The sequence below is a fragment of the Nyctereutes procyonoides genome, unplaced genomic scaffold (genome assembly GCF_905146905.1).
Source record: "Nyctereutes procyonoides isolate TBG_1078 unplaced genomic scaffold, NYPRO_anot_genome, whole genome shotgun sequence".
NCBI lineage: Eukaryota > Metazoa > Chordata > Mammalia > Carnivora > Canidae > Nyctereutes > Nyctereutes procyonoides.
Window position 1 is genome coordinate 10447501 of NW_026575031.1, and position 20137 is coordinate 10467637.

General features: G+C 38.1%; 1 protein-coding gene and 1 pseudogene across 3 annotated transcripts in view; one reads left to right on the plus strand and one right to left on the minus strand.

Moving 5' to 3' along the window:
• FRMD5 (FERM domain containing 5) overlaps positions 1 to 20137 on the minus strand; it is a 312961-nt gene that overhangs the window by 234615 nt on the left and 58209 nt on the right. The window lies entirely within an intron of this gene.
• LOC129504261 (60S ribosomal protein L9-like) lies at positions 11610 to 12198 on the plus strand (annotated as a pseudogene).

Below are 20137 nucleotides of genomic sequence, written 5' to 3' on the forward strand. Positions count from 1 at the left end.
TGCTATCTTTCTCTCAAATAAGTAAAAAATTTTAAATAATTCATTTGATAATTAAATTATTCACTTTTAAAAAAATATCAGACCTGATGTGACCCCCATAGGGAAACTGTGAGACCCTGTGGGTGGCAAGCTAGCTTTTTTTCTGACATCTTAACTGGCTCCTCTAATTTCAACTTACCTTTTTTTATCATGAAGGTATTTTGCATATTTTCAAGAGCCATGTTACCCATCCCTATTTTTCTGACTACACTTCTGCTTCTAGGTTATAATGTCTATATGGAAAAATATGTTTACAAAGTTGAAAAATCACAAAATTTCATATATTAAATAAAACCTGAGAATTATAGTCCTACTCTGTAGCTATTTCATAATAATTTAAAATAACGGTTGTAAAGACTAGTATATAGTAAGAGTCACAAAGTCAAATGCTCACAAGATTAGTAAAAAACAACTTAAAAAAAAGCTGATGGGAATGATGAGCAGGGAATGATGGGACTCCTCACTTATAGGAATGACGAATTATTACCTAACAAGGCCACTACTCAGCTCCAGTCATCTACTGCCACAGAGAGCAATGTAGATCCAATGTTGCCTAATCTTCGGTTTTTTCAAAAGAATCTGAAAGTTAGGATCGGTTTGTGAAATATCTTGACTTTCACACATTGGCAATTAATTCAATCTTAAAAGAACAAAAACAAAAAACACTAAGACAACTAATATTATGAGAGTCAAATAAAACATGAGCATAGCCTGTATTTGGCTTAGACTCTACCAGTTTGAACTCTGCTCTCCTTCTTTGAAAAATACTTGTGTTACAATGTTTATAAAACACAAAATAATGGAACATAAGTCAAATTATACAAATGCAATGTATTTTCCCCACAGATATATCAAAACTATATATGTGTCACATGTAATATAAACCAGTAATCAACATCAGCTTTTATCTCCATAAAAATTGTAGTCATCTGCACTACTCAGACATTTATGTCACATTGAATTTTAATTCTTTTAAATCTGGGATTGACTTACAAAATAAACTTAATGTACTCTATACTTTTTAATATAGTTGAGCTGAAGATATGTTTCTTCCTCACAAAACTATAAATAATGTCCAGATACTTAATAAGGTTTTAAGTCAAACCACATATTGAAAGGTGATATTACACAAAACTGCAGATGTATATATGTAAAATAATGAAAGCTAAGACTGGATTGAGATGACAGACTGCACACCTATACCCCTTTATATCTTTAATTCAATGAAACGAAAGAAAATACTTTAAAAGAATAATTTCAGAATATCAGCGAAAGCAAGAAAGAGTGCTAAGTGATCACAAATTTTGAGAATTTCTCAAAGGCTAGAAAGCAGATGGAGTCAGATCAGAGAAACAAGATCAGAGGGAAGCTAAGTCTTAGACATTTGTAGGAAAAAAACTGCTGTGAAGGCAAGCGCAGTTTCAGGGAGCTTCAAACTTAAGAGTCAGTTGAATAAGGAACAGATGGAAAGGTTCCGAGGCAATCAACAGGATGCAAAGGTGCACCAAGTACAGCAAGACAGGGTATTTCCCTCTCTGGGTTATGCTAATAATTACTGATTGATCAAAGCAGCTACTAGGAACACTGAAATCCAAGCTACTATTTATTGATAATTCAGGCCTTGTCCCATCACCCGTATCTTATTGCTAGCCTTCTTTAATATGAAAGAGGCTAAAAGATATGTGCTAACCAGAGGAAGTAACAAGGGTAAGGAAGAGGAAGATAGATGACTTATTAGGATATATGGAGCAATGTTTCAAAATATATTTCTTTAGTTTAACAACTGTCAGAGCTTGCACCCTGACTATGGCCTAAAACAACCAGATGATCTGAATGTCCCAGTTAGGTATGATACTACCAGCAAAACGGACTTTCATTAACCAGCTAAGGAGTTAAAATTTAATTTTTAAAAAGACCAGTTGTTTGCAACTGATTAGGGGTGGGAGAGAGGGAGAACAGATCAGCATTATCTCCTTTACAATTTCTCCTCCCTTGCTGCTGGTTATTGCTCTCTTCTGTATCCTTCCTCCCTTGGACCCAGAAAATAGAATTCTTAATTCCTCAAAGCAACCTTATTATCCAACCACAATATAACTTATTAAGGTGTGAATGCACCCATCATGGGAGAGGGAAGGGATAACTAAAATGTGTTTTATTAATCACCCATTCCACTTATCCCCTCAGCCCTGCACAGCCCTTTAAGGAAAGTTCTCTTCTGCACTGTTCAGTTTCCCAGGACTTAACTGTGATTCAGAATCAAGAGAATGAGTGGAAAAAGGCAAGACTGGAAAGCCAAGAGGAAAGAAGGAAGAATTCTTGCATGCTCTGACAGTTTCTGAACTCATGTTTCTTGTAGAGAGTTAAGTAATGGGAAAGGAATAGAGAAAAATAAGAAAAGAAGCCAGGAATACTAAATCTGCCCATCTAATTAAGAGATAGGGAAGATACCTGAACCCAAAAGAAATCAGGTTGGGGTACCAGAAAGAGCTCAGTCTTTTAGTGAGAGAGGGGTTGCTGAGCAGCCCTAACATGAAAGAATTGAAGAAAATAAAGAGGATTATGAGAAGCATTGCTATGGGTAACTTAGATTTTATTTAATACTCTTTGAGAGTACCAAGTCAAGACTGAGATCTCTCTTCAATCCCTTCTGGTTATGGGACTGTCTTCTCTGTATCCAATTCCACAGGGATAGTCCAGCAAGGCCTTAGTATTCACAAAGGCTGGGGACTTGTGGTGGCCAAGGGGGTGAAAGGAAGGACGGTATAGATATAATGGAAGGTTCCAGCAGCTTTGCCCAAGATACATTTGTTCCAAATACCAAAATTAAAAGGCAAGGTGCCTGAGTGGCTCAGTTGGTTGAGCATCCAACTCTTGATTCTGGCTGAGGTCATGACCTCAGGGTCATGGGATCAAGTCCTTTGTTGAGCTCTGTGCTGGGTATGGAGCTGGCTTAAGATTCTTTCTCTACCTCTCCCACCGTACCCCACCACCTGTGTGCACATACTCTCTTTCTCAAAAAATTTAAATTAGGGATGCCTGGGTGGCTCAGTGGTTGAGTATCTCCTTTGGCTCAGGGCATGATCCTGGGTCTGGGGATCGAGTCCCAAACTGGGCTCCCTGAGAGGAGCCTGAATCTCTCCTTGCCTACGTCTCTACCTCTCACTCTGTATCTTTCATGAATAAATAATATCTTTTTTAAAAATTAAAAGGCATTCTTAAGTATAACAGAAGCTTTCAATTACTAATATATTTTTTTTTTCAATTACTAATAAATCTTAACTCTGTTTCAAATACACACCCTACTTTAAAGGTCTGCTTTGAAGAATTAGAGGAAGAAATAAAAATTAGTTAATCTGGATTCTTTTTTTTTTTTTTTTTTGGTCACTGTTCTTTACAAAAACAAGTATCCCAAAGATTAATGAAGCTTGCTAGAGATGGTGGTTGGGAAGGGTTCATATATTATAGTAATTCTCCACTTGTAATTTAGAACAAAACCATGAGGAAGAAATTAAAGAAGCAATTAGGAAAACTCCAGTACTTAACCTTCTTTAATAGACCCCCAAGTAACTCCATATTAATATGTAACTGCCCAGCAGGGCCTATCTTTTCCTTCAAGGCAGACCAAATTAGTTTAGGGAATATAAGGTGTTTTTTTTCTTCACATATTTACGTTGCACAAGGCCAAAGACTCTTTAAAAGAGTGTTCAGGGAGCACCTGGATGCTCAGTGGTTGAGCATCTGCCTTTGGCCCAGGGCATGATCCTGGAGTCCTGGGATCGAGTCCCATATCGGGCTCCCTGCATGGAGCCTGCTTCTCCCTCTGCCTGTGTCTGTGCCTCTGTGTGTGTATCTCATGAATAAATAAATAAAATCTTAAAAAAAAAAAAAGAACGTTCATCCTTCACTGTTAAGCGGAAAATATACTTTAAGGCAGACACAGGTCTCTCTCTGGTGTTCCTAAAGATTCAGAACATGTTGGTGGTCTCCTCTGACCACTACAAAGTTAATTTTGCTTAACACACTCTATATATCTCATCATAGGTACCTCATTTATTTCTGCAATATTTTGTCTCTATATTCAGTCACTTTCTTCCTCCCCCATACTCACTCTTCCATGAAACTATCTTCATTTCCTTTTTCACTGAACTAAATTTCACTGAACTAAAACTAAATTCTTACCTCAATTTATCAGAGCATTTACTTCTCTCATTCAAAATCCAATTCAAACTCAAGCCCAAGCAGAAAGTCTTCATAAATGATGAAGTCACAAATTCAGATTCACCCAGATACCCCAATGGGATTTATAAAAGGTATGACAGAGCTTTGTATAGTTTATCCTCTAAGATTATTTTTTAAATTATTTTTGTTGATTTATCATTTATTAGATTTATAAAGCACTTCTTCTCCAGAATAGATCCCCAATCTCCCTAAGATCCAAGAAAGGTAGTAAACAGTAATTCTCTCCCTAGTTGACAACTGGGAATAAATTAGTAGTATGAATGGTCTCAAGGTTCCTCATGAAATCAGTTACTATGTTAAAAACCGAGTGCCTCAGACTTCAGGCCTAGAGGGAACACCCACCATAACCTACTGGTTCTATTTCAAGCTGCCTTTTTCCTTTTTTTCAGTTTTAACAGTACTGAAAAATGCTAATTGCTCTAATATTAAAGCTTGATTTTAGGCAATTTGAGGCAACCTTAAGGTTTCTCTGGCCTTTCAAATGGAATATCCCTGGGAAGGATAATACTTCTATTCCTTTTACAGAAGGTAAAAATGAGAGTTTCATTTCAGCTCCTTTCATGAAACAAGTTTTGCTAATGGATGAGAGAGAGGGCAATTTACGCATTAGCAGCGATGCCTTCTCGTGGTAAGAATGTGAGGAGAAAAGCCCTTGATTGAGAAGCTAGAATCACAGAGAATAACTTTGTCTACTTCATATTTTGTTTTTGTTTTTGTTTTTTAAGAATAAGGTAGGTAGAGTACGAGAGGACAAAAGCACCCAACCCATCATGGGTTCTCCTGGAATATAAAGCTCCAGGAGCAGAGATTCCCATCTAAGAAGTTTAGGCTTTATCCTGACAAAAATGGAACCACTAAATGAGTCCAAGACGAATAGTGCCAAGAGCATATTGAGTTTTGGAAAGATCTCTCTGGCATCACTGTGCTGGTTAAATAGGAAAGAGCTATCTAGAGGCAGGGAGACTAGGTAAGATGCCACTGTAGTTCACACAAGCAGAATCTGGTATTGCTCATTTAATATATGATAAGAAATCAATAGCAACTCAATGTTGAAGAATCACCACTTACAAAATGATTGAAATAACTGAATATTAGTATTGAAAATTCTATCTGGATCCATACTTTGCTTGTCACATCTGTGTATCTTTAAGATTATTTTTAAAGAAAATTAACCAGAAAATTAATCTTTTGTGGTGATTAAGAAATTATCTCAGAAAAAAAAAATCTCAGAAAATCAGTTTACTAAACTATAATAAAGAAATATAAAAAGGAGGGATCCCTGAGTGGCTTAGCGGTTTGGCACCTGCCTTCGGCCCTGGGCATGATCCTGGAGTCCCAGGATCAAGTCCCATGTCGGGCTCCCTGCATGGAGCCTGCTTCTCCCTCTGCCTGTGTCTCTGCCTCTCTCTCTCTCTCTCTCTCTCTGTCTCTCATGGATGAATGAATAAAATCTTAAAAAAAAAAAAGAAATACAAAAAGAAATGCAACAAATTGGAACAAAGTAATAAAGGTTCGTTATGCAAAAATGTAAAAGAAATATACAATTATGTAAGGGCAACACCTAAAAATCACTCCTAAGTAGTCAAAGGAGAGAAAACAAATTGAAAAAAGAAATACAAATAGGAAAGGAATCATATGAGAAAATACAGTTAGGCTTTTTTTTTAAAGATTTTATTTATTTATTCATGAGAGACACAGAGAGAGAGGCAGAGAGATAAGAAGTGGGAGGAGAAGCAAGCTCCATGCAGAGAACCCAATGCGGAACTCAATCCTGGGATCTCGGGATCACGCCCCGAGCCAAAGGCAGATGCTCAACCACTGAGCCACCCAGGCATCCCTAGAGTTAGACATTTAGATTTCAAGTACTACTGCTTAAAACATAAATTATAAAATCTGATGTTACCTGGGCTGGACTTTGACTTAGTGACATTATTTATTTGTTCAATCAATCTTTCTGAAAAATAATTAGTAATATGTAACAAGAACTATAAAACTGTTCATATTTAAGATTTTATTTACTTATTTGAGAGAGAGCAGGGGAAGGAGCGAAGAGGGAGAGAGGGAGAGGGAGAAAGAGAATGAGCAGAGGGATGGAGCAGAGCAAAAAGGAGAAGCAGAACTCCCCGCTGAGCAGGGAGCCAGATTCAGGATTTGATCCCAGGACCCTGAGATCATGACCTGAGCCAAAGGCAGATGCTTAACTGACTGAGCCACCCAGGGGTCTCTACTATTCATATTTTTGTCCAATAATTCCAACTGGCAATATTAGGAATGTAAAGAAATATTCAACACCCTAAAAAAGGAAAGAAGGATAGAAGTAAAGAGGGAGGGAGGAAGGGAAGAAAGAAGAAAAATAATCTATATAGAGACGTTCTGAGATATGCTATTTAGATTAGTGAAAAACAAGAAATCATTCAAGGACCCCTCAGTGGAAGAATGGTTTAGGAATTATGATATATCAATAAGACAGTATTTGTCACAGCGTTTAAAAACACATCTGTTGACAAAGGATGGCAATTAATATGGAAAGATAAAAGTAAAATTTTGTAATTTTACAAAATTTTGAAAAGGGTACTTTTCCTGCTTATCAGTGAGCATGTCACAAGTGTCAGAATCGAAAGCTTACTGAAATTAAGAAAGAGAAACTTAACTATTTTCATCCTCGTCTCTGGCTCTTTCATAGAAAAGGAAATGGATCTGACAAGACTGGTTTTCAGAACCATTTTGATTATTGCCTTAGTAACCTGTGCTCCTGTAAGTGATACCAAGCTAGATGTTATATAATTTGCTCCAGTTTCTTTCTAAATGCAGAGGTTAAGCTGATTTTTAAATCCCCTTGCTTTACCTCCGGGCCTTTGGAATTGAGGATAAAGCTTCAGCTGTAACTTCTGAGATCTTGAAATTCTTAGACCCAAGAAGGGAGAAGCTTGGTCTGATGAATACTAACTACTTCTGACTTGACATTCAGATGAAATAAAAGCTCTTTTCTTACTTCTAAAGAAAAAAAGAGAAAATATGAAGATGATAAAATCTCACTCTCATCTATCTTTAAAATTCCACCATCATTTTTATGACCTCTTTTGTGGCACTTTTTGTGTGTCAGTGATCACTGAATAAAGCACCTTGAGTCACCCATCTTGGCACAATAGTCCCTTTCCTGTCATTTGGAACGGATCCACTGCTGTACCACCATCACTAACTTCACCGTAAGCATAACCTGAACAGTGAAGCCTAGTACATCTTGGCCTTTCCTGAGTATATCTAAAAGCAATAGAAAGCTTTTTTAAAATGTAAGTGGTCTTATCAGTAAGTTCCATAAATTACCTTTCACTTGAAGAAATTCCCACAGAGTTGCAATCAGATGCTATCAAAAAACCAGTATAAGTCAGGTCAGCCACTTCAGTTATTTTGCTGGACAAATGTATCATAAGTACACCAAAGTCTCATTAAAAGTTCACCTCTCTGAACCTTCTCCCAAGTGATAATCATACTAGCATCATTTTCTCCTTTTCTCTGATACATGTCTTATGATATTAAAATGAAACAATCCAGCTTGGTGAGCTTAAAGGAAAAAATTCAAGAAATATGGCTCCAAGTGACAGCTTTGAAATCCAGGCTGAGTCTTTGAGATAATGGCATTCCCCTATAATGAGTACTATGTTCCACAGATTTTTATTTAACTTTCTTCTTTGCCACAGTAGTTACTTGAAATCAAACTTTATGATAAGAAACTAAAATGTCAGGCATCCAGGTGGCTCATTTGGTTAAGTGTGTGCCTTTGGGTTCCAGTCATGATCCCAGGGTCCTGCACAGTGAGGAGCCTGCTTCTCCCTCTCCCTTGCCCCTATCCTTGCTTGTGCTCTCTCCCCCCTCTCAAATAAATAAAATCTTAAAAAAAAAAATTAAAATGCATAAATACAATAAGTCTTAAAAATAATCTAAGTTTGTATTGGGATCCCTGGGTGGCGCAGCGGTTTAGCGCCTGCCTTTGGCCCAGGGCGCGATCCTGGAGACCCGGGATCGAATCCCACGTCGGGCTCCCGGTGCATGGAGCCTGCTTCTCCCTCTGCCTGTGTCTCTGCCTCTCTCTCTCTCTCTCTCTCTCTGTGACTATCATAAAAATAAATAAATTAAAAAATAAAAAAAAAGAAAGTATTTAAGTTTGTATGTATCAGGACATGCTGAAACTGAACGTTCTTAAGACTAAGGTAGGGATCCCTGGGTGGCTCAGCGGTTTAGTGCCTGCCTTTGGGGCAGAGCGTGATCCTGGAGACCCCGGATGGAGTCCCACATCGGGCTCCCTGCATGGAGCCTACTTCTCCCTCTGCCTGTGTCTCTGCCTCTCTCTCTCATGAATAAATAAAATCTTTAAAAAAAAAAAAAAGACTAAGGTATATTTAAATGAGCGTCATACAGTTCCTAAAAATGAGTAGGCATCTAAAAAACATTTAACTTCTTTTCTGTCTACACTAACATGGTCCTTTCATATACCTTTGCAGGAGTATCACCTCATCCTGTTGACCAGGAACCAACTCCTTAATCTGAGTTTCACATTCCTGTCACTGCACTTCAAGGACCCTCACCTCTCCTTTCTCTTCCATAGACTAATTCCTCAGTAGACACTATCTAGTCCTTGGAGTGCCTGGCCAGCTCAGTCAGGGGAGTATGTGACTCTCAATCTCAGGGTCTTGAGTTCAAGCCCCCTGTTGGGTGTAGAAATTCCTTTAAAATAAAATAAAAATACCCTTTTAAAAAAGAGTATATCTCATCTTCATTCTCTTTACCAGTGCATGATTCTATCTTTGTCTCTTGGTTGTCTCATATACTATGTCCATCTCTCTCTCTCAGCTGGCCAATCCTTCAACTGCCATCATATAAATCATTTTGGAAATTAGCCTTCCTCACAAAGACTTTCCCAAGTAACTGGAAGCAAAGGGAGCAGTCCAGCCACTGGACTGCTAGACTAATTATTCTAATAAACTCTCCTCATACCAATCATTGGGCACCACTGCATTCGTGCATTGTAAACACTAAGTATCTGTTTGATATTTGATCCTAATGAGTATTCATTCATTCTATGATTGTTCACTTTACATCACAAACACCCACAGAGGAGCACTCTCTCTTATATAGAGAACATGTTTCACACAGAGTCATTTAATAAATGCTTTTTTATTATGAAAGTCATAATATCCAAATTCCAATCTGGAGTGTTCAGTGTTTATTCCAGAAACTGAAAAGGGCTGACTAGCTATCACCAACCCTCATTTCCATGACTACCAGACAATCTCAACTTCACTGTTTTTGGCTCTCTTCTCCCTCACCAATCGATACCCATTAATAAAAATAACCCAACCAGATGTCATTGTCATTCTAAGAGAATAAACTTTCAGTAGTATGAGAGAGACAGCTAGAGGAATCTGGCTTTTCTACTATGCCTCCACTCTTACTTACACTTCCATTTTAATTATTTAATTTCCTCAGTAGCTGTCCAAGCAGAAGAAAAGTTAAAATTTCACCCCCAATGTAAAAATGGCATCATGGTAATCGTATTTTAATAATTCTTCTGAGAAAAAAGGGTAATTATCAAAAAATACCCAAGATAATTGTTTCTAGGTCCACATTATTTAGTGCTAAAAAGTTAAGAAATTTTCACAAAGAACTATCATTAGAAAAGGAACAGGATCATGAAGTTGGTTAAGATATAAGCTAGGTATAAATCACTGGATTACAAAATTGGTACTCATCATTGAGCAGTTTAGGGGATTCCTAGCTATGTGCTTACTTAAGCAAAGTGCTATCATTCAACAATTTAAAAGAAAAGAGATGTACAACAAATAACATGACTACCTCTACAACCTCTCCGACCATTCCCAACATCTCTCTTTTTACTGAGCATGATGGGAATCTAATGGAATTAACTGAAGATTGAATTTTTTTTAAAAAGGACTGAATTTTTAAAAGATTTTATTTATTTATTCATGAGAGACACAGGCAGAGGGAGGGGCAGGCTCCTCGTGGGGAGCCTGACGTGGGACTCGACTCTAGGACCCAGGAATCACGACCCAAGCCAGAGGCAGACACTCAGCCACTGAGCCACCCAGGTGTCCCAAGACTGAATTTTTTTAGATCTTGACAAGACTGATGAGAGACTGAGGAAGGAAGGAAGGAAGGAAGGAAGGAAGGAAGGAAGGAAGGAAGGAAGGAAGGAAGGAAGGAAGGAAGGAAGGAAGGAAGGAAGGAAGGAAGGAAGGAAAAAAGAAAAGACAAGACCAACACAGAGCGAATAATGTAGTAAGAAGTCTCTGCCTCAATGGGAAGAGAAGGCATACATATGGAAGGCATTCAGACTTTTGAAGAAAAGTAGTGTTAACAGCAAGGAGTAAAATGTTAGTGGAGGTACAATGCCCTTACAGAGACAGAAATCAACAATATTGGGCATAAAACACTTCCACATTAGAAAATCTCAGCAGGGGGGTCAGCACCGGGTGGCTCAGCGGTTTAGCCCCACCTTCAGCCCAGGGCTTGATCCTGGAGACCCAGAATCGAGTCCCCATATCAGGCTCCCTGCTTCTCCCTCTGCCTATGTCTCTGCCTCCCTCTCTCTCTCTCTCTCTCTCTCTCTCTCTCTCATAAATAAAATCTTTAAAAAAAAAAAAAAGAAAGAAAGAAAATCTCAGGGGTCCCTGGCTGGTCACTCGGTGGAACATGTGACTCCTAATATCAGAGTCATGAGTTCAAGCCCCATGTTGAGCATAGAGCTTACTTAAAAATAAAATAAAATAAAATCGAACAAAATAAAAATCTCAGGTCAGTCCTATTTTGAAAGAGATAAGAACACAAAAACAGACTACAGGCTAACTTTAATCCAAGCAATCCTTAAGGATCAATGTCAATTATATCAGAAAAAAGTACAAGTTGCTCTTATTTTTCCCCAGTCCAAAATGAACAGAGATCCCTAGCTTACATGTCATTTTAAAAAGTCAATTCAAGAAACTACGTATAGTAAAAAAGAATTTTGTCTCTACAAACTTTAATTTTAGTGCACTTTTATAAGGATTCCACAAACCTGAAACCTGACCATTTTGATTTACTATAAGTCAGACTCTGCCACTGCAAGAAGCATTGTCCCAAAAATACAATAAGCAAAAGAATCACATAATCCCCAGGGCTATAGAACAATAGCAACAACTTTATGCTGTGACAGAGGAATCCAGTGTGAAGTGGCAGCAATTCGTATACTTGTGTCTTTACCCTGCCATCTATACCTCAAAGGCATTTTTTTTTATTTAAAATAAACAAAAAGTGGCTTTGCCCCATCTATTGTGAGAATGAAGACCATTCTCAGCAATCAGACTGTTGACATTCCAGAAAATGTCGACACCACCCTGAAGGGACACACTGTGATCGTGAAGGGCCCCAGAGGAACTGCGAAGGGACTTCAATCACAACAATGTAGAACTCAGTCTTCTCGGAAAGAAAAAGAAGAGGCTCCGAGTTGACAAATGGTGGGGAAATAGAAAATAACTGGCTACCATTTGCACGATCTGTAGTGCGAACAGTAGCCAGGTACAGAACATGATCAAGGGTGTTACACTGGGCTTCCGTTACAAGATGAAATCAGTGTATGCTCACTTCCCCATCAACGCTATTATTCAGGAGAAGGGTTCTCTTGTTGAAATCTGAAATTTCTTAGGTGAAAAATACATTCACAGGGTTCAGATGAAGCCAGGTGTTGCTTGTTCTGTATCTCAAGCCCAAAAAGATTAGTTAATTCTTGAAGGAAATGACATTGAACTTGTTTCGAACTCAGCTGCTTTGATTCAGCAAGTGACAACTGTTAAAAACAAGGATATCAGAAAATTTTTGGATGGTATCTATGTTTCTGAAAAAGGAACAGTTCAGCAGGCTGATGAATAAGATCTCAGTTGTCCAGCAACAGAAACAGCAAGATGCCAGATGATTCTGCAGACTTATTTGTGATACCTTAAGAATGCAATAAAACTATACTGATTTGGGAAAAAAATAAAAATAAAAAATAAAATAAACAAAGGAGTGAAAATAATCCTTAGAGATTCCCTGCAGTTGCCAGATGATGATATAGCTCAATTTCCGCTTCAATATCCCATTAACTCCAAACAAGGAACGACAACTTAAAGTCATTTCCAAGGACATCAAGAGATACTGCAGGATAAGCTTTTAGAATGAAGCTCCTCCAATAGTCCACACCACAAAAATAGACCTAACCAGAGCCCAGAACAGAAGGAACAAACTTTTCCTCTGTGATTTTCACAGTACTGTGCTTCTTCCAGCAGAAAGGTCAAGCTTTGACGCATAGCATTTCCCCAGGTTAGTGACTAGGACCCTTCCCATGGGTGGACTTCTGGCAAGGAACAAATGAGCCATAGGCAAAACAAATATCTCGGTAAACTCTTATAATAGGTGTTCCCCAAGGAACTCCAGCTTGGGTTCTGCAGCCAATGGCACTACTTCCAGGTAGGTTGTCCTACTACCAGAATCATTCTCTGCCCTCTAAACCCATTACACCTCAGCAGGTTGCTACCATTTGTCACCAGTACCACTTCTGTGCCCTCATGCAAGGTGAGACCCATGATGGCATCTCTGTCAATCCCTGGGGAAACAGGACTTGCCACTGGATTAGAAAAGGTCTGCTTTACCTCCATAGCTTTCTTTGCCATACAGGCAATGCAGATTAGATCCCCAGGACCCTGACTACATTCCTTTCCACCTCTTTTTCTAAGTATTATACCTCAGACTCACTACTCCAAGGTAGTTTATATACTACAAAGGGAAAGCTGTGACTTGGGCAACTAAAGAGAAAAAGGTAAGTCTAGTGGAGACCAAGCAAAATAAACTTTGCTCAAAGTTCTAGAAAATAACTCTAGAAGAACTCTTTACATAACATGTATTATTTGTTAGAAATGTGAAGCCTATTTGAAAATTTGTTAAGCTTAGCACTTCAGAAGATACATATTTTTTCCGAAACTTTGAAAAGCTACACAAGTTACAGGAGACTAACAGGTTTACAGCGATATGGATCAACTGGGGATGAACTAAAAGGGAGAGAATATAGCATTCCTTGGGTATCTTTCCATTATTAGAACTTCAAAGCAGAGGATATACAGATATACACATTTACTTACAACTCTAACTCAAGCAAGCAGAAACCATCTTGACATAAACCAGTTGTGTTAACACTAAAAAGAAATTCTTTTTTCTATGCTATCAATTTTATAGTAACGTCACTGCCAGAAAATACATACATACATACATACACACAGCTTTGTTTCTTTGGCACAGATGACCTCTACTGACCAAAGGATAAATCCAAACTAGATTGTAGCCTTAGAGCTATCCAAATTTCTTGTCAGAAGTCTAACCAAAAACCTATCTAATGTTTTCAAAGGGATCTCTGGGTGGCTTAGGGGTTTAGCCCTTGCCTTTGGCCCGGGGCGTGATCCTGGAGTCACGGGATCGAGTCCCACATCAGGCTCCCTGCATAGAGCCTGCTTCTCCCTCTGCCTGTGTCTTTGACTCTCTGTGTCTCTCATGAATAAATAAAATCTTTAAAAATAATAACCCTTCAACTGCAATTCACAAAGCCTATAAACCTTACTGTATTGCCAAGACAGAGCTATCTTTTCATTCAAATAAGTATCAAAAAGTAATTATTAACTATCTTGGTGAGGAATCTTTAAAATTACTTAATTAAAAAAATAACAATTTAAAAAGTATGGTTTTATGGGGGGGGTTTGTAAGATTTTTATTTATTCATGAGAGACAGAAAGAAAGAGAGAGAGGGAGAGACATAGGCAGAGGGAGAAGCTGGCTCCATGCAGGGAGCCCAGTGTGGGACTCAGTCCCGGGACTCCAAGATCACTCCCTGGGCCGAAGGCAAGCACTCAACCGCTAAGCTACCCAGACGTCCCTTAAAAATTATGTTTTTAGAGAAATTAACAATGAAAAAAATAAGGAAATAAGAGAATTACTAAATAGATCTTAATTCTGACAAGCAAGAAAAGTTGGTAGTAAAAAAATGACAAAAATCTTCAAAGCCACCTATGTGAAATTCAAATATCTAATGACCAAAAAATATAACTGTGGTTGTATTAGATATACAGTTTAAAGTTTAAGAAAATACCAAAAGTTCTGAGTGGGGTGTCTGGGTAGCTCAGTCGATTAAGCATCCGACTCTTGATTTCCACTCAGGTCATGATCTCAGAATCAAGAGATGGAGACCCATGTCAGGCTCCATGCTCAGTTGGGAGTCCGCTTGAGATTCTCTGTTTCTTCCTCTGCCCCCTCCCCCTGCTTGCTCTCATGCTCTAAATAAATAAATAAACAAAAAAATATTTTTAAAGTTGAAGTAGATCAGATACAAGCCAATGTTTAGAGATCATGAAAAAAGTTTTGAGTCCCAGAGGCCTGAAAAAATAAAAATAAAAATTTCAACTGTACAATCAGTTAAAGAAAAGGAAAAGATATCTAAGTTGGTGTGTATAGACAAGAAACCCCATGAAGCACCCAAATGTTAAAAGAATGTGTTTAAAATATACAAGTAGGGATCCCTGGGTCGCACAGCGGTTTGGCGCCTGCCTTTGGCCCAGGGTGCGATCCTGAAGACCCGGGATCGAATCCCACGTCGGGCTCCGGTGCATGGAGCCTGCTTCTCCCTCTGCCTATGTCTCTGCCTCTCTCTCTCTCTCTCTCTGTGATGACTATCATAAATAAATAAAAAAAAATTTAAAAAAAACATACAAGTAAAAAAAACACATGGCCAAAATGAAATATACAAAAGACCAGCAAGGATTTATGTAAAGAATGCCTGGAAGGTCAAAGTCCAAAATGAGCTAAGATTCATGAAGACAATCATGCTCAGAGGACAATAATAAGAGCTCTTCCTAGATGCATAGGAAGTGGGGAAGATAAGGAAAATAAAGGACCATTGTATAAGGCAGAGAAAAAAAGAAGCAGTTTCTGTTTCATCTCTTTATCCAGATTGAAATTCAACTTGACAAAGACAGAAAAACCTTGATTAGAAAGAAATAAAGCAAACAAAAAAATTCCAAGTACAGAGTAAAGGACTACTCAAATTAATTCACTTATTGAGCACCTATGTCCCAGGTTCTGTTCCAGGCCTTGAGCATTTAACAGTGAACAGAATCAAATCTGCGGTTTGATTGCACTTACATTCTAGTGGAGTAAACAGTCAACAAATAAATATTCAGTAGTGATAATATTTTGAAGAAAAATAAAGCAGGTAAGAGGATAGAGGGGTACTATTTAGATAATCTGTGAGGGCCTTTCTGAGAAGGCATTTTAGCAGTGACTTGAATGAGGGGGGGATACAAGCCATGGGAGAAAGGCCATGCAGGCCCAAGCAACAACAAATGCAGGGCAGAATGAGTTGACAGAATGTTTAAGTGAGAAACAGCAAGAGGGGAACTGTGTGTATAGAATGGAGGGAGCAAGGGAAGGAGCAACAAGAAATAAAACTGACTATGGAGGGCCCCACAGGCTTCACACTGCATGAGGTGAAAAGCCTTTGGAGTATTATAGCAAAGTAGACATGTGATTTGACTTGTACGTTCAAAGTATCTCCTCCGGCTACTGTGAAAAGGAGATATTTAGGAATAAGCATGAAAAAATAACCAGACAAAGTAGGAGGCTCTTGGAACACCAGGACAGGGATGATAGTGGCTAAATGAGTTTAAGTCCCCAAGTAAATCTAAACTACATCTCAGAGTACCTAAAAAATGTACAGATGTTATTCACACAACCAATCTCAATCACTTTTCATATCTCACAAAGAACAAGAGTGGTGCCAGAAACCTAGAAATAAGTGTTTTCCCAGTTTTCACAAATGGAGAAGAGGCAGATTCCAGATATTAGGAGTCAAAACAAGACTCCCATGAACAAAACAAGCCCAACTGGTTTTATTTTCTCTAAGAAAGTATCAACCACTTCCAATTTTTTTATTACTACTTTCTAGTCTTTATTCTTCACATATATATTTTTTCAAAGTTGTAATTATAACATAGACACATTTTTATTGCATAACTATTTTAGATTCCTTGTATTATAAGCATTACTCTGTGTTGTGACTCTGGTATAATTTTTTAAGTAATTGCAAATTAAAGGGAACAAAAAGGCAAGTTTGTAGATAAGGCATGAAATTTTCAGGATATTTCTGCTAATTTCCTGAACTACAGTTACAATATTACTTAAAATACAAACGTCATGTAGGTAAGTTTTGAGTGGCAATGAAGTTATGCCAGGAAAATTATGAAGAACATTTCTTATCAAATGCAAATAACATTTTAATAAAAAAGAATATCAGAAATCTCAGAACACTTTCACAAAGATGACTATTTTTATCCTATAAATTGCAGAAAAGAGCTTTATTTCTTTAGACACATAACTAGCAAACTGGCTGTGATAAGACATAAAAGTAAAAAAAAAAGAAGAGTAAGATGTATTTGTAGCTAGCTGGTGTTTTCTACTTTTTGGTCATACAATTCATAATAGTCTTCAAAGAGGGTAACACTTCATTACTTTCCAGTGGTAGAAAAAGGTGTTACATTTTCCAAATTTTCTTAGCCCAATCAGTTTGCATTGGAATCTTAAATATATACTATTTTTTTTCTCCTTGAGGGTAAAACAGAGACCATTCTATTTCTGTTTTATAATTCAGACAACATCAGCTTTACAATGTTGATCTAAAATAAACTATCTAAAATTGAAAAACATAACATAGTGGCAGAGAGTTCTAGATAAGATGGCTTTGTAAGTTCATACTTTGAGTCCACAACCCTCTCCCTACTCCTATACTACCCATGTTAACAGTGATAGATAAAAAATAAAAATTAAAATCCTAGCTGCTATATTAGTCAAGATTCAGTTGCAGGTATAAAGATTCTCTAGTGTTTTAAGCACAATCAGATTTAATACTTAGGTGCTAACATTTAGATGCCAATAAAATAGTTGAAAGAGTAGAAGGGGAGGCTCTATGCTAAACCTTAAGGAATGAGTCTCAGAATCCACAGAGAACTGGCCTGCCAAGGGAGCTACCTCTGCCACCATCAGAAATTTAAAGAAAAAAAAAAAAAAAGAAAGAAAGAAAGTTAAAGAAGGGCACCTGGGTGGCTCAGTTAGTTAAGCATCTGCCTTTGGCTTAGGTCATGATCTCGGAGTCCCAGGATCAAGCCCCATATCGGGCTCCCTGCTCAAAGAGGAGTCTGCTTCTCCCTCTGCCACTCCCTCTGCTTGTGTAAATAAATAAATTAATTAAATTTATAAATAAATTAATTTTTTTAATTAATAAATAAATAAATAAATTAAATCTTAAAAAAAAAAAAACCAAGTAACTTAAAGAAATAGGGCACTGCTATGCTAAGTGCTGGACAGAATCATAACTCCTTAGCCACATCCAGGAATTAGGTAGCTACCAATGTGATTATTGGTTCGGAATACAATGCCTTAGCTTCTGTTAGACACCAGGAAGTTGTTGCCAGAATTGCTGGCACTAAGGGGACACAGCCCAGGTCTGCAATTTGGGAATCAGGGAAAGCTGCAAACTCTAAGCCACTGGATCTGCTCCAGCAAAACTAATGCCATGTGTATGACACTCTACCCACCCCCTCCCCTGTATTCAGTTCTGAATTGGAGTACCATAAAAGTGAATGTGATTAGTGTAATCTGAACTACATCAGGAACCCTAGATGTAAGGAAGCATAGGTAGTAATTTTTATTTTCCAGTTCATGTAGTAAAAGGAGGAATACTAGAAGGAAGTTGAAACAGATGTAGAGTTGGGGCACCTGGATTGCTCAGTTGTTAAGTGTTTGACTTCAGCTCCAGTTGTGGTCTCAGGGTCCTGGGATCGGAACCCATAACAGGCTCACTGCTCACTGGGGAGTCTGCTTGTCCTTCTTCCTATCCTTCTGCCCCTCCCCTTACTTGTGTGTGCTCTCCCTCTCTCTCCTTCTCAAATGAATAGGTGAAAATTCCTTAAGAAAGAAAGAAACAAACAGATGCTGAGTTATCTCACAATAATACCCAGGAAGAAAGATAATAAGTTATATCAATTCTATTGTTATACATTAGTTATAATAAATATTCCCAAGGACTAAAGAATAGAACAAAACACAAAGCAGTGAGTGAGGCCTAATGGGCTCTAAGTATAGGAGCAAACAAAAAAGGCCAAGAATTCAGCTTCTGTAGGTTAATGAGAATTAAAAGTGCTTCACTTATGGCATGCAATTGGAGCCAGCTCATTGCTTAAAACCAGGGAGTGGGCCAAACTCCAATAATGAGACTTAAAAAAGCAGTTTATGTGAAGCCATACAATAAAAGAGGTAGGAAAGGCCAGAACCCAAGCCAGCCACTTGCTAGCTCAATGGCTGGATGTACATTATCACCATTATCATGAAAATCAGGAATCCTGAATTACCTGTGGAACCAAATGGAAGCAAAATTTTGAGGAAAAGTAGGGTAAGGTGAGATGATAGTAACTCTTACTGGAATTAAGCTCTCAAACCAAATTCCAAAATACATAAAGAAAATTAACACTACAATTGTCAACAAAAGCAACTACAGAGAGATTAATCCACTTAAGACAAAATGGAAATAATGTAACCATCTGAAATTGACCTCAAACTCAATGTTTAGGATCCTCAAAGAGATAAAGAAAGGAAAAACAGCCATAAAAACACAGACATACAAAGTGTAATCTCAGGGCACCTGGGTGGCTTGGTGGGTTAAGCCTCTGGCTCTTGATTTCAGCTCAGGTCATGATCTCAGGGTCCTGAGATCGAGCCGTGGGTTGGGCTCCATACTAAGTGTGGAACGTGCTTAAGATTCTCTCTCCCCCCTCTGCCCCTTTCTCCCTTAAAAAAATGCAATCTCAGTACCAATCAAGATAAATACAAATAAACCCACACCTGCACATATCATTGTGAAAATGCAGAACATTAAGGTACCATAAAGGAGTATTATCTACCTAAAAAAAGACTGACAGCAGACACTTCATCAGCAATAATAGATGCCTTGAAGATAATGGAGTTATATAACCAAAATGTTAAAAACAAGAGAATTGTCAAGCTAGAATTCAATGCCCAACTAAGCTATCAAAAAGAATGAGACAATAAAGACATTTTTAAGACCCTACAATGACTATGAGTTTTCCACTAATAATTTCTCACTAAAGAATTGATGTATCTGGGGTGCTGGAGTGGCTCAGATAATTAAGCATCTTGCCTTCAGCTCAGGTCATGATCCCAGGTCCCAGGATCGAGCCCCACATCAGGCTCCTGGCTCAGCAGGGAATCTGCTTCTCCCTCTGCCTCTCCCCACTACTCATGCTTGCACTCTCTCGCTCTCTCTGTCCCTAATAAGTAAATAAAAAATCTTTGAAAAAAAAAAAAAAAAGAATTGAGGGCAGCCTGAGTGGCTCAGTGGTTTAGCACCACCTTCAGCCCAGGGCGTGATCCTGGAGACCCAGGATCGAGTCCCATGTCGGGCTCCATGCATGGAGCCTGCTTCTCCCCCTCTGCCTGTGTCTGTGCCTCTCTCTCTCTCTCTCTCTCTCTCATGAATAAATAAATAAAATCTTAAAAAAAAAGAATTGATATATCTTAGGAGGTACTTCAGAAAGGAGAGCCCAAAGAAACAAGAAAGCTATCTTGGTGGTCCCACAATCAGATAAAGTATATTATCAAATGTACCTAATTACAGTTTTTCATAATTGAAAGACAAGTGGTCACATAAATGAAATTAATTCCACTTACATGAAGTGTTCAGAACAGGTGAATCTAAAGAGACAGAAAGTGGTGGTTGCCT